The sequence below is a fragment of the Camelus bactrianus genome, chromosome 20, assembly GCF_048773025.1.
Source record: "Camelus bactrianus isolate YW-2024 breed Bactrian camel chromosome 20, ASM4877302v1, whole genome shotgun sequence".
Lineage (NCBI taxonomy): Eukaryota > Metazoa > Chordata > Mammalia > Artiodactyla > Camelidae > Camelus > Camelus bactrianus.
In genome coordinates this window covers 32,238,693-32,251,608 of record NC_133558.1, presented here as the reverse complement: position 1 = coordinate 32,251,608, position 12,916 = coordinate 32,238,693, and the positions used below count along the sequence as shown (strand labels likewise).

The following is a 12,916-nucleotide window of genomic DNA, read 5'->3' as shown; positions in this document are numbered from 1 at the left end:
CATCAATTTGGACTCATGCCCAATCGCCACATATGGCCAGTAACTACCATATTGGACAATGCAGCTTTACACTGAGATACTGCGACTCATGTAAACACGTCAGCTTAAAGAACTTCTTTTTCTTTTGCCTTTGAGGTGAAATTCTGAAAGTCCTTTCTCCAGTCAGAAAATTTAATGTTGTATAGCGAGTATTTTTGTTTGTCTTGTAGTACACATATTTTTGAGTTACTCTCTCCTTTTTCACTGCTGCATGCACTGCTGAATGCTCTTTGAACAGTTTGTTTTAAAGTGACATTTTCTCTTGCTAGATAGTTTTATTTGAAAAGTAAAGTAACCAGTGTGCTCAGCGAAGCGTACAAATAGAACAAAATGATATAAAGTGAAATTTAAATGCCACTCTGGCACCTCCACAGAAGTCACAACAGTCAAGTTTCTTGTTTATACATCCAAGAAATTGTACTATAGACACAAATGTATGTTTTCATCTTTACGTGCATATCCTTTTTAAAAACATACTTATAAGAATAGGTACTCTTCTATGCCATGGGGTTGTTCTTTTCTAATTAACAATTTATAATTTATAAAATTTGTTTTCACACCAGCACATATTGATTCATTTAATTATATTCAACAGATGTATATGCCATTGTATAAATGTACTATAAATTATTTAAATACTACCTGTTAACTGCATTTTAGTTGTTTCCTGTCTTCAGTCATTAGTTATAACAAAACAATGAAAGTAGTTTTACACATATTTATGTGCATATGTGAGTACACTTGTAATGAAATTCCCCAGAAGGGGTATTCGTAGACAAACACATGTTGTCAGATTGCCCGCCAAAGAAAGTGAGTCAATTTAAAGATCCATAATTCCTTATCCATACATTAAAAATACAAAGAGTTTGGCCCAAAACCATTTGAAGGAAAAGCCTGACCAACACAAATAAGCTATTTATGTTCTTTATGTTGTCCTCTTATTCTTGCTACACATTTGTTTAACACTGTTGGATAACTAGACCAGGAAAAGTTTCTAATCCAGGAAAACAGTTTGTGGTTAACTTGTTACACAGCCAGCGGAAACTCATACAGCCTAAGGAATAAGCAAAGGTAAGGTAATTCAGTGGTTATGAGCACAGGCTATAAAATGAGAGCTAAGATCCATCCCTAGCATTCCTAGCTTAGCATTTGTATGACCTCAGATAACAACTTTTATCCTCAGTTTCTTCATCTGTAAATAGGCATACAATACTTACAGTCAGTGATTGTTATGAGAATAAGTATATATTTATAAGAATGTGTATTATATATTTAACACAATGCTTGACATGTTATAAGTGTTCAAGTAATTGCTTCAGTGGATATAATACAGAGAAGAGCCTTTGGGGATTTTGTTTTTTGAATCTTGAATATTCAGTCATCTAGGTTAAACCATTTCTACAAGATGAGTGGGCAGATCTAAGAGTGATTATGCATTTGCAGAAATTATTTTTCTTCTGAAATTTGGAGATTTCCTCCAACATTCTATTAACATTCTATTTTCCTTGTTTATTATATCTCCCAAATTTAAAGTACTCCAAAATTGAGATCTGGTGAATACCACTAAGTGAATGATCAGAAGTTGCACCACGAAAGTCTTGATAAAAATGGCTTTATGATGAATTGGGACATTATTCACCCCCAAAGACATGTCGTGTCTAAGAAAATGGATATTTCGGCACTCAAATTTTATTTCTTTACTCTGGGCCTGGTTTATCTGATGACAGAGTGAACTGAAGTCTGGTTCATATGTGAGAGGTTAGTGGTCAGTGTCAAGGACTTGGATGGTCTTGAATGCCATGCTAAAGAAGTTAGCCTTTACCTTAAAGAATTTTAAGAGGAAGATGATAGAATAGCACATGTGGTAGACTACAAAAATGGGCACAGAACTTAAATGCTTCTCCTACGGCTGTGTAACATATCTTTCTTTCTGCTCCAACTCTGAGGCTGTCTATGTAACTTTTGGGGGCAATGGAACGTTGGAAATACTGACATAAGCAAAGTCCTGAAAAAAGTTTGCACACTGAAGTTCTGCATGTTTTGCTGTTCCTCAAAACCATTACCCCACGTCAAAAAGCCCACACCAGACAAGAGGATGATGAAAAACCACATGGAAAAGAAATTAGCTTTCCCAGCTGAGGCCCTTCTAAACCAACCGCACCCCAGCCAACATTACACACAATTTAAATGTGAGCCCAGCAAAGTCCAGCCTGTATTACCAAGACACAGACAATCTCTCTCCTTAAGCAACTACATAAGGGTCTTTTATTTAAAATGTATATATTACCTTATAGATGTATTGACTTCTCTAGAATATTTTTCTCAACCCAAATTATTTTGAGGGGTAAGAAGGATTTTTTTTTTAAACATCTATATTGAACCATATAATATCTTCTGTAGCTAAAGGGAAAATATCCAAGTGTATTTATCTTCTCATGTGTAAGTTTCGGCACTCACAAGTTTTGAAATACCGCTGTGTGATTAATGCTTTCTTATTTCTCTCTCTCTCTTTTTTAACTGAAGTGCCTGCAGTTACAATGCATAGATTTCTGGTGGACAGCACAATGTCCCTGTCATGCACATACATACATATATTTGTTTTCATATTTTCCTTTTTATTAAATGTTATTACAAGATACTGAATATAGTTCCCTGTGCTATACAGAAGAAATTTGTTTTTTTAAATCTATTTTTATATGTAGTGGCTAACATTTGCAAATCTCAAACTCCCAAATTTATCCCTTCCCACCCTCTTTCCCTGGTAACCATAAGATTGTTTACTATGTCTGCAAGTCTGTTTCTGTTTTCTAGATGAGTTCATTAGGGTCCTCTTTTTTTCTTCTTTTTTAAGATTCCCGTATGAGCGATATCATATGGCATTTTTCTTTCTCTTTCTGGCTTACTCCACTTAGAATGACCATCTCTAGGTCCATGCATGTTGCTGCAAATAGCATTATTTTATTCTTTTTTATGGCTGAGTAGTATTCCATTGCATACCACAGCTTTTTATTACATCTGCAGTTACTTCCTCCACTGAAGTCTTGAACCCCTCAAAGTCATCCACGATGGTTGGAATCAACTTCTTCCAAACTCCTGTTAATGTTGATATTTTGACCTCCTCCCATGAATCACAGATATTCCTAATGACATCTAGAATGGTGAATCCTTTCCAGAAGTTTTTCAATTTACTATACCCAGATCCACAAGAAGAATCACTATCTGTGGCAGCTATAGCCTTACAAAATTTATTTCTTCAATCATAAGACTTGAAAGTCAAAATTACCTGCACTCCAGTGTTCATAGCAGCACTATTTACAATAGCCAAGACATGGAAACAGCCTAAATGTCCATCAACAGATGACTGGATAAACGAGATGTGGTATATTTATACAATGGAATACTATTCAGCCATAAAAGGAGAACATAACGCCATTTGCAGCAACATAGATGCCCCTGGGGAATGTCATTCTAGGTGAAGTAAGCCAGAAAAAGAAAGAAAAATACCATATGAGATTGCTCATATGTGGAATCTAAAAAAAAGAGAAAGAAAGAAGAAAGAAAGAAAGAAAGAAAGAAAGAAAGAAAGAAAGAAAGAAAGAAAGAAAGAAAGAAAGAAAGAAAGAAAGAAAGAAAAAGAAAGAAAGAAAGAGAAAGAAAGAAAGAAAAATACAAAACAGAAACAGACTCATAGACATAGAATACAAACCAGTGGTTGCCAGGGGGGAGGGGGGGTGGAAGGGACAGACTGGGAGTTTGAAATTTGTAGATACTGACAGGCATATGTAGAATAGATAAACAAGATTATACTGTACAGCAGAGGGAAATATATACAAAATCTTGTAGCTCACGGTGAAAAAGAATGTGACAATGACTATATGTATGTTCATGTATAACTGAAAAATTGTACTCTACACTGGAAATTGACATAACATTGTACCCTGACTATAACTCAAAAAAAAAAAAAAGTCAAAATTACTTCTTGATCCCTGGGCTGCAGAAAGAATGTCATGTTAACAGACATGAAAATGACATTAATCTCATTGTCCATCTCCATTAGGGCTCTTGGCTGACCAAGTACATTGTCAATGAGCAATAATATCTCAATAATGGACTTAAAATTTTCAGTAAACCATGTTGTCAACAGATGTGCTTTCATCCAGGCTTTATTGCTCCATTTATGGAACACAGGCAGAGTAGATTTAGCCTAATTCTTAAGGGCCCTAGGGTTTGGGGAATGTTAAATGAGCATTGGCTTCAACTTGAAGTCACCTGCTGCATTAGCCCCTCAGAAGAGAGTCAGCTTGTGCTTTGAATATTTGGAGACAGGCATTTACTTCTCTCTAGCTATGAAAGTTCTAGATGGCATCTCCTTCCATTATAAGGCTGTTCCGTTTACATTAAAAACCTGCTATTTACCGTACCTACCTTTATCAATTATCTCTAGATCTTCTGAGTAACTTGCTGCAGCTTCTCCATCAGCACTGGCTGCTTCACCTCGCACTTTGATGTTATGGAGATGGCTTCTTTCCTTAAACCTCATGACTCAACCTCTGCTGGCTTCACACTTTTCTTCTGCAGTGCCCTCACCTCTCTCAGCCTTTATAGATTTGAAGAGAGTTAGGTCCTGGCTCTGGACTAGACTTTCATTTAAGGAAATGTTGTGGCTGGTTTCGTCTCCTATACAGACCACTCGAACTTTCTCCATATCAGCAATAAAGCTGTTTCAATTTCTCATCATTCATGTGTTCACTGGAGTAGCATTTAATTTCCTCCCAGAAATTTTCCTTTGCATTCACGATCTAGCTAACTGTTTGGCACAAGAACCCTAGATCTTGGCCTATCTCAGCTTCTGACATGCCTTCCTCACTAGGCTTAATCATTTCTAGCTTTTAATTTAAAGTGAGAGACATTCAACTCTTCCTTTCAGTAGAACACTTAGAAGCCATTGCAGGGTTATTAATTGGCCTAATTTCAATAGTGTTGTGTCTCAGAGAATAGGGAGGTCTGAGGAGAGGATAGAGAGACAGGGAAATGGCTGTTCTGTAGAGCAGTCAGAACACACAGAACATTTATCAGTTAAGTTCCTTGCCTTCTATGGGCATGGTTTGTGACACCCCAAAACAGCTACAATAGTAACATCAAAGATCACTGATAACAGATCACCATCACAAAGATAATAACAAAAAAGTTTGAAATATTGTAAGAATTGCCAAAACGTGACACAGAGACACAAAAGGAGCAAACACTGCTGGAAAAATGGCCCTGGTAGATTTGCTTAACCCAGAATTGTCACAGACCTCCAATTTGTAAAGGAAAAAAAAAAATGCAGTATCTGGGAAGCATAATTACGTGAAGTGCAATAAAATGAGGTCTGCCTGCACCTTATGCTGTTTTACTTTTCTCAGTCTTGGTTAATGCTCTCCCAGGTGCCTAAATTTCTCTGCCCTCCTTCCTATTAAACTGCCATCATGAGGCTTAGATAACACCCCCCGCCTTTTTTTTTTTTTTGGCTTCCATAGCAGTAAGTTCTCCAGTCTTCCTTTCAGTGCCTCTACTTTGGAACTCTTCACATTGGATTGTATTATTTCCTTCTTTCTTGTTGTAGATTTACCTACCCATGGAACTAAGAAATAAAGACTAATTTTGATGACTGTTAAATAACTTAGTGTTTTCACAAAGAAAACAAAAAATTAACATCACTGTTTCTCAACATTTTCCAAAGAACCGTGGAAGACATAAAAGTTAAGTGAAGCAGTAATTTTAAAGACGTATGTAAATTATTCACCTAAAATATATCAAGCAGAATCAGGAAGACACCTAGTCTCTATTTGAATCAAACTCTCAGAGTTCATCCAAGCAAAACCAGGTTCTCCAAAATAGCTCTGAACCAACACTAAGCCAAAAATAGGAACCTTTTTATTTAAGTAGCCTGAAACTTATCAAGGGCTGAAAGTACTTAACCACGTAAAGAATTCAATGTGGTGCCATCTTGGATGATCTGTCCCAATATGCTGGCAAGAGGACTCTTAGAAATTCATTTTGTAGCTACTTAATGCTCTGACATTTTCTATTTTGCTTTTGAAAAACACTGAGGTTGTTTTTTCTTTTTCCTCTTCAGAACTAAAGAAGTGTGAAATGCAAGTTTGGAGAATTGCTGAGAACAGCCCGATAGCCCTGCCAAATGAACATCTTGGGGAATATAACTTCTGTTCATTAGAGCAAGGCTTGCTGTGAGGGAGTCTGCTCACCTGCGGAAGTGGGGGAGGGTGTTAGGCAGACAGATGTTAGTGCTTCTTAAAGTGGCAAACTCAACAGCCAAGTTTAAGGGCTGGAGCATTAGCTAAAGAATGGCCTTGAAGGGCGATGAACTTGTTGACCTATTTTCGAGTTTTTTTGATGCTCCTAAGGTATTAGCCTGTTTTTGGTGAGATGAAATGGGAAAAAAATTGGTCATGTCTAGTATTTTTCCATAAATGTAAGACAGCAAACGTGGTTGTTCAATTACTTTTCTCCTTGTCTTTTATGTTTACAACTTTATCTCTTTTGAAACTACGTTAGCGTATTTAGTAGAGGGGTCTTCCTTGGAACTTCACCCTCATGGGGACTGGAAGGTTTAGCGTTGTCGAGCATTTGAGAATGACCTTCAATGACAAAGTTAGAGGTACGAGTCCCTGTGTTTTAGGGGTGATCTTGCCTGAGGAAAAGAAAATATTTCAAGTCACTGTACTTCAAGTTTTCTTGTAATAGTCTCCCATCAATAACTTTCAAAAATCCAGAGTCCCACTATGATGTTTATTCATTCATTCCAACAATGTTGGTTTTTTTTTTTTAATTTTTATTGAATCTACCCTAAAAATAGGCAATGTTCTAAGCACTGAGAATACATTTACTGGGTAAAGAGGGGAAGAGGCTAGAGAGAAAAAGAAACATAAAATATAACGTTATTATACAGTTCAACAGGAGGTGATAAATATGAAACGAAAAAATAAGGGAATTTGGAAAAGCTATGGGAGAGGTTGCAGTTGTAAACAGGATGGGTGGCCCGGGTAGGACTTATGAGAAGGTGATCTGTGAGAAAAGATGTGAAGAAGAAAGGTGGTAAGTCCTGTGGGCTTCTGGAGGAAAGGCATTCCAAGCGGAGAACAGAAGTGCCAAGCTCCGAGCTTGGAGTGATTCTAACAAGCACAAGAAGCAGAGACTAGAGCAGAGTGAGCAATTCAAGAACTGCAGTACATTACGTCAAGGTATAGCACCATTGCTGGGATTTCGCATTTACCCTGAAAGAAATGGGGTGCCATTATAGGTGTTTGAGGAGGGGCATGATGTAATCTGACACACATCTTAATCGGAAGCCTGGAAAATAAACTCGATGGAGACAAGGGTGGGATTGGGAAGACCACATGAGAATCTGTCACAATAATTGATGTCAGAGATCATGGTGCTTGGAACCAGGGTAGGAGTGATGGAGGTGGTGATTAGTCAGTGGCTCTGGATGTATTTTGAAGGTAGAGTTAATGGCTAATGAAGAGAGTTTAACATGTGGGCAAAAGACAGGAAGGCTTTTGGCTTGAGCTACTGGAGGATGGAGTTGCTAGTAACTCATATAGAAAGTTGTAAGTAAAGCAAGAACAAGGAATAAGATTACAAGGTTTTGTTTTAAACACAGTAGGTTTGAGATGTCTAGATGTCTCCAGACTTTCTATTAGAAACCGGTGGAGATGTCATCAAGCAGGCAGTTGCATAAAGAAGCACGGATTCACAAGAAAAGTCAAGGCTGGTGAAATAAAGTTGTAACTCATCAGCAAGAGCAGAAATTTACAGAGATTAAATGAGTCCCTGAAGGCTTTGTAACTGCAAACAGAAGAGAAGTGGTCTGAGGACTGAATCCTCAGGTCTTCCAATCTTAACAGAGCCTGAGGACATGTATCAGCAAGATAGGAAGAAAATGAAGAGAATGTGGCCATTTGGAACCCACGTAACAAATAAATTTCTTGATGGAAGGAATAACCAAATGTGTCAAATGCTGCTTTTAAGCCAAAAAAATGAGGGCTGAAAATTGACTCAGATTTAGCAGTGGGAAACTCACTGGTGATCTGGAATAACAAAAAAACTCACATTACTGTGCAAGTTATTTATATGTTTACAGGTGTTCTTTCATGTTAAGTACAAAAATACACAGTAGTACTTTGGGGAAGATATTTTATTGCTATGACTAATTACTGAATAATCTTGCATTTCAATCAGGCTATTGATGTATCCTGTGTTGGAGAGGATAAAAATAGTATGGACTTGGCACAATTAAAGAAAGATACGGGCTTGAATCTTCACTCTTGAATTTATTAGTTCAGTTAAAGAATCAAATTATTTAACCACCTAGAGACCCAGTTCTAAGTATGAATGAAAATAGTAATACCCAGTTTCTGGGGAGGGGGCTGTATTAGATGTATATACCATTTGAAGATCTAGCATTAAGATTATTTTGAGCAGCTTATCATCCAAAATGGAAGACTGAACATACACATTTATCATCTATTCCTCCTGGGAATTCGTTACAATGACAGTAAAAGAATAAAAAGGGGTACATGGTCAACAACAACAGCAGAAAAGAACAGGAGCTACAAAGTAGCAGGTGAGAGGTTTCAGCATCTTTTTGGAAGGACTGAAAGCAGGTGGAGGAGCAGAGACTGATGCAGCAGGGCAGAAGGAGCCGCAGCCTAGAAGTGTGCGGTGAGGGTCCCTGTGCCAGGGAATTAAAGTGCTTTACCTCATTAATCCTAAACACAGTCACACAAATAGTACTAGAACCCCCATTACACTGATAAGGAAACTGAGGTTAAGGCAAGGTAAGATATATTACAATGATCCACACCACTTATTGGGTCAAGATTTGATTTCTTTCCTCCCTTAATTTCACTCGTTGATAATGTCCAAAGTCCCAGTAAATATGACACACCCACAAACACTGTGTGTCTATTAGGCTATGAGACTTTTAACTGTTCATCTATTTTTTAATACAATTTTGTCATCCTACGAAGTCTTAAATCTTTGAATGTCCTACCCGTCTGAATCTCTTTCCAATCTCTACCTGAGTGAAAATTCAAACAGGGTCAACCACTTTCTTTCAAATTCATTTTTTTTAGATCTATGTATGGATAAACAGAGACAGGTGGATAGGGATTTAGAGATATAGACAGGTGATATAAATATATCTAGAAAAATGCAGATTATGCTACCAAAAGATCCCTTTGACCTGCTACAGTATAAATAGAAAGAGTTGAACAAAAACATATAAAACTAGAGAAGGGTAAATGACAAGTTAGAGCATCACCAAGAGCACTGAAGGAATTGAGAAATGTCCGAGGAATGTTAAATAAGGGATACGGTGTTTAGGGATCAAGATGCAACTGAGTGAGGCAAATTAGTCTTGAATAATAATGTGAGTGATGATCAGTTTAACGTCCTAGAGGAAAACAGTGTAGGCATAAGACTGGCTGCTCGTGAAAAGCAACTCCTGGATCACATAAGGCACAAATTTCTCTTGACTGCAAGATTCTAGAAATTTCCAGCATCTTGAAACACATCAACTCCCTGTGTCCAAGCATCTATTTTTATTGAATGTCTGCTCTCATGGTAGTAACCCTAAGGCTATTAAGTATTCTCTGACAGTTAAAGAAGAGTATCAAATCACTAATTTTACAGTGAAACTCTAAACCAATTATTCCATTTAAATAAAAAGTGCGTACACTTTCTATGCTGACATTTATTTATGAAGAAAAGAGCAGAGGGAAAGAGAAAACAGTTATTGTAGTTCAAATCTTATGGATAACTAGAGTATGTTAGAAAGACTATAATAAAGGATTTAAAAATTCAACTTTCCAGCATATTCAGACATAACGAGTTTTGGGACACAGATGTATAGATTCAGATACCAGAAAGATGTTTAATTAAAATGAACTGGGTATATGTTTAATCACCCCTTATTTCTTTCAAAAACGGCTCTCCCTTCCTTTTCTTTTCTTTTCTTTTTCTTTCAATTGTCAAGTTGTAATTTCCTAGATCCACTCTTTACTATGGGGAGCTTTCAGAAAACCTGAGAGCTGAATGTTCTAAGGGATATGCTGTTCATCAAATTATGCAAGTTGCTGAGTGCCCCTTCTGTCCACCAAGGCTCTCAGACTCCATTACACGTTGGGAGCCACTGGTTTAGTGGTGGTAGAGATGGTGGTAGTGGTCATGGCAGACATACTAACACCCGTTCTCATTTGCTACAAGCCGAGCCGGACACTGTTCTAAACACTTAACGTTTCTTAATTCATTTAGCCCTTGCCAACAACCCTCTGATATGGGAGCTATATTATTATTTCTATCTGAAGCAGACAGATAAATTTGTCCAGGTTCACATCACTTGTTAGTGAAGGAACTGAGTTTCAAATCCTGGTTCTCAAGATCCTAATCTCTTCTGCTTTAAAGGAAAAAAATATATATATATTTTACATTTGGAATATGAATTGTTATAAATTTATTTTGAAGATATATTTTAGACATCCAAGTGGGGCTGAATTCTACAAGTAATTATGCTTTGTAGGGGCATTCTCAATAGAAAAAATATTTGTAATGATCCACAAATTACTATTTATTTTTTTCTGACCATTGGCATATCTTTATAAGACAGCTGGTGTGATAAAGAGGGAAAGTCTTGAGTTTTATAACCTGGTAAGGCTCATGGGGGGTCACCTTGACTTTATTAATATAATCTGCAGACAATTCTTCAATTTGTATTTATGACAAATTATGCTAGCATTCTGGGGACTGAATAATTCCTTTTTTTCCTAGAACAAGTCTTAGATGTTAATAGAAAAAATATTTTTCACCACATTATTTGATTCTATTTGCTAAGATTTTATTTAATTTGCTTTTATAGTAATATTTTTTATTATGAACTTAGATGACCTTATCAGATTTTGGTATTAAATATATTCTGACTTTATAAATGATAGAAAACCTTTCTCTTTTTTTTCTGTAATGAAAATATATGTTCTTTAAAATTAGATAGAACTCATGTATGATCATTCTGATTCTAGTGTTTTTTTTTTCTCTTATAATAGAGACCTTTAATCATCTTTATAGTCTCTAATAAGATAACTGAATTTTCAGGTTTGCTACTTGTTCTATGGTAATATCATGGAAATTCACATTTTTGCTAGAAAATCATTCTTTTTTTAGTGTTTCAAATTTGTTGCCACAGAGCTGCAAATTCTAATATAATAAAATTATAAATTCATGAGGATTCCCAAAATTATTTTATGTAATCCTTAATTTATCTACAACCAAATGGGTTATTTTTATTATTGTAAAATGATTTAAAGTTCATATAGAAAAATTGTCCAACAAAAGCCCAGGAAATGTGTAAAAATGAAGACTGTATGTGTGAACCTGATTACCTGCTACAAAAACAAACTTTAAAGCAGTTAAGAATTAAACTGATACAGTATTAGCCTAGAAAAAGAGGGGGAAAATTCAGCAAAAGAGATTCGGGGAATAGATCACAATGTGTATGAGACAGCAATCTATGTTAAGGATGGCATTTTAATTTAGTCGGGAAAGGAACAATTATTATTATGACACAACTGGCTGTGTGGACCAAAGAAGACAGAGTCAGACTCTGTATCAGGTAGAAATGTGTTTGGACATGAGCAACAGGAACAGCTCGTGTAGGTGTTTTATCTGAATCACGTAGCAAAACGTCTACAAGTCAGTGGTACAAGATGAAGTAGATGCTTTAGGATGGCATAAGAAACCAGTCTCCTTCTAGCTTTCTGTTCTTCCAGGTGTGCAAAGGAATTTCACATGAGTATATTCATGGTTGCAAAATGACTACTGCAACTCCAGCCACCCAGGCATGCTAAGAAGGAAAGGCACACACACAAAAAGGGCTTTCCCCTGGTTCGGTTTTTCCATTTTTGTAAAGAAAGCTCTGCCTTCCTAGGAGATTGTGCCTTTACCTCTTTGGTCTGAACTTGATTTTTCTGGCTTCAAAGAATGCTTGCAGAAAGATGCTACATTGATCATTCCAGCCACTTTTATAAAAATAGTCCTCGAAGAAAAGTTGAGCAAGGAAGTTGAATAAAAAAACTTGTAGACTCTGAAATTACCACAAATTTATCTCAGGCATGAAATAATATATTCCAGATATATTAAATACTTAAATGCAAACTATAGAAAGCTACAGGAAATCCAAGGGACTGAATGAACCATCTAGATGTGAAGGAGACATCCTAAATCAAAATTTAAAACAAGAGGCTAAGAAAGAAAATAGAATCCCATCATATTCAACAATCTTTAAAATATTTTACTTGGTAAAAATATAACATTGAGTTGTTTAAAGTATATTTAAAAAAATTATAATGAAAATGAAGGTCAAGAATCTAACATTCATACACTCAAAAAGCACCCTAACCAACCAAAATAAATGAAGAAACCATTGAGAAGTGAGAAAGAAACACACATTCAAATCTTAAAAAAGTTTAAAATGTCTTCCCTTCATCACACTTAGTTACCAGCTTAATTTTCTTCCTGTCTCCTTCCTTCATCTCTTAATGAAGCTGTCTTGAATAAATTTGTGCATGCTGTTTACATTTGCTCCCTTCTGACTCTGAATTCCACTCACCCAATGTAGTTTCCAGACCACTTCACCAAGTAAACTGCTCTTTCAAAGATAACCAATGACCCACTAGAGGCTTAATCCAATGAACTATGTTAGTTATTCATTTTCTTCACTTTGTTGAACACTATTAATCATGCTCTTCTTCCCAACATTCTCTCCCCATCTTTTTAACTTTTTATTTGAGCTAATTATAGATTCACAGGAAGTTGCGGA

At 36.2% G+C, this 12,916-nt stretch overlaps 1 long non-coding RNA gene across 1 annotated transcript in view; it reads left to right on the top strand.

Moving 5' to 3' along the window:
* Positions 1-9,673, top strand: part of LOC141574246 (uncharacterized) — a 335,328-nt gene extending 325,655 nt beyond the window's left edge. The window contains exon 6 of the long non-coding RNA XR_012501158.1: positions 6,158-9,673. This is a non-coding gene — a long non-coding RNA (uncharacterized LOC141574246). The remainder of the gene's footprint in view (positions 1-6,157) is intronic.
* Positions 9,674-12,916: the final 3,243 nt, after the last annotated feature.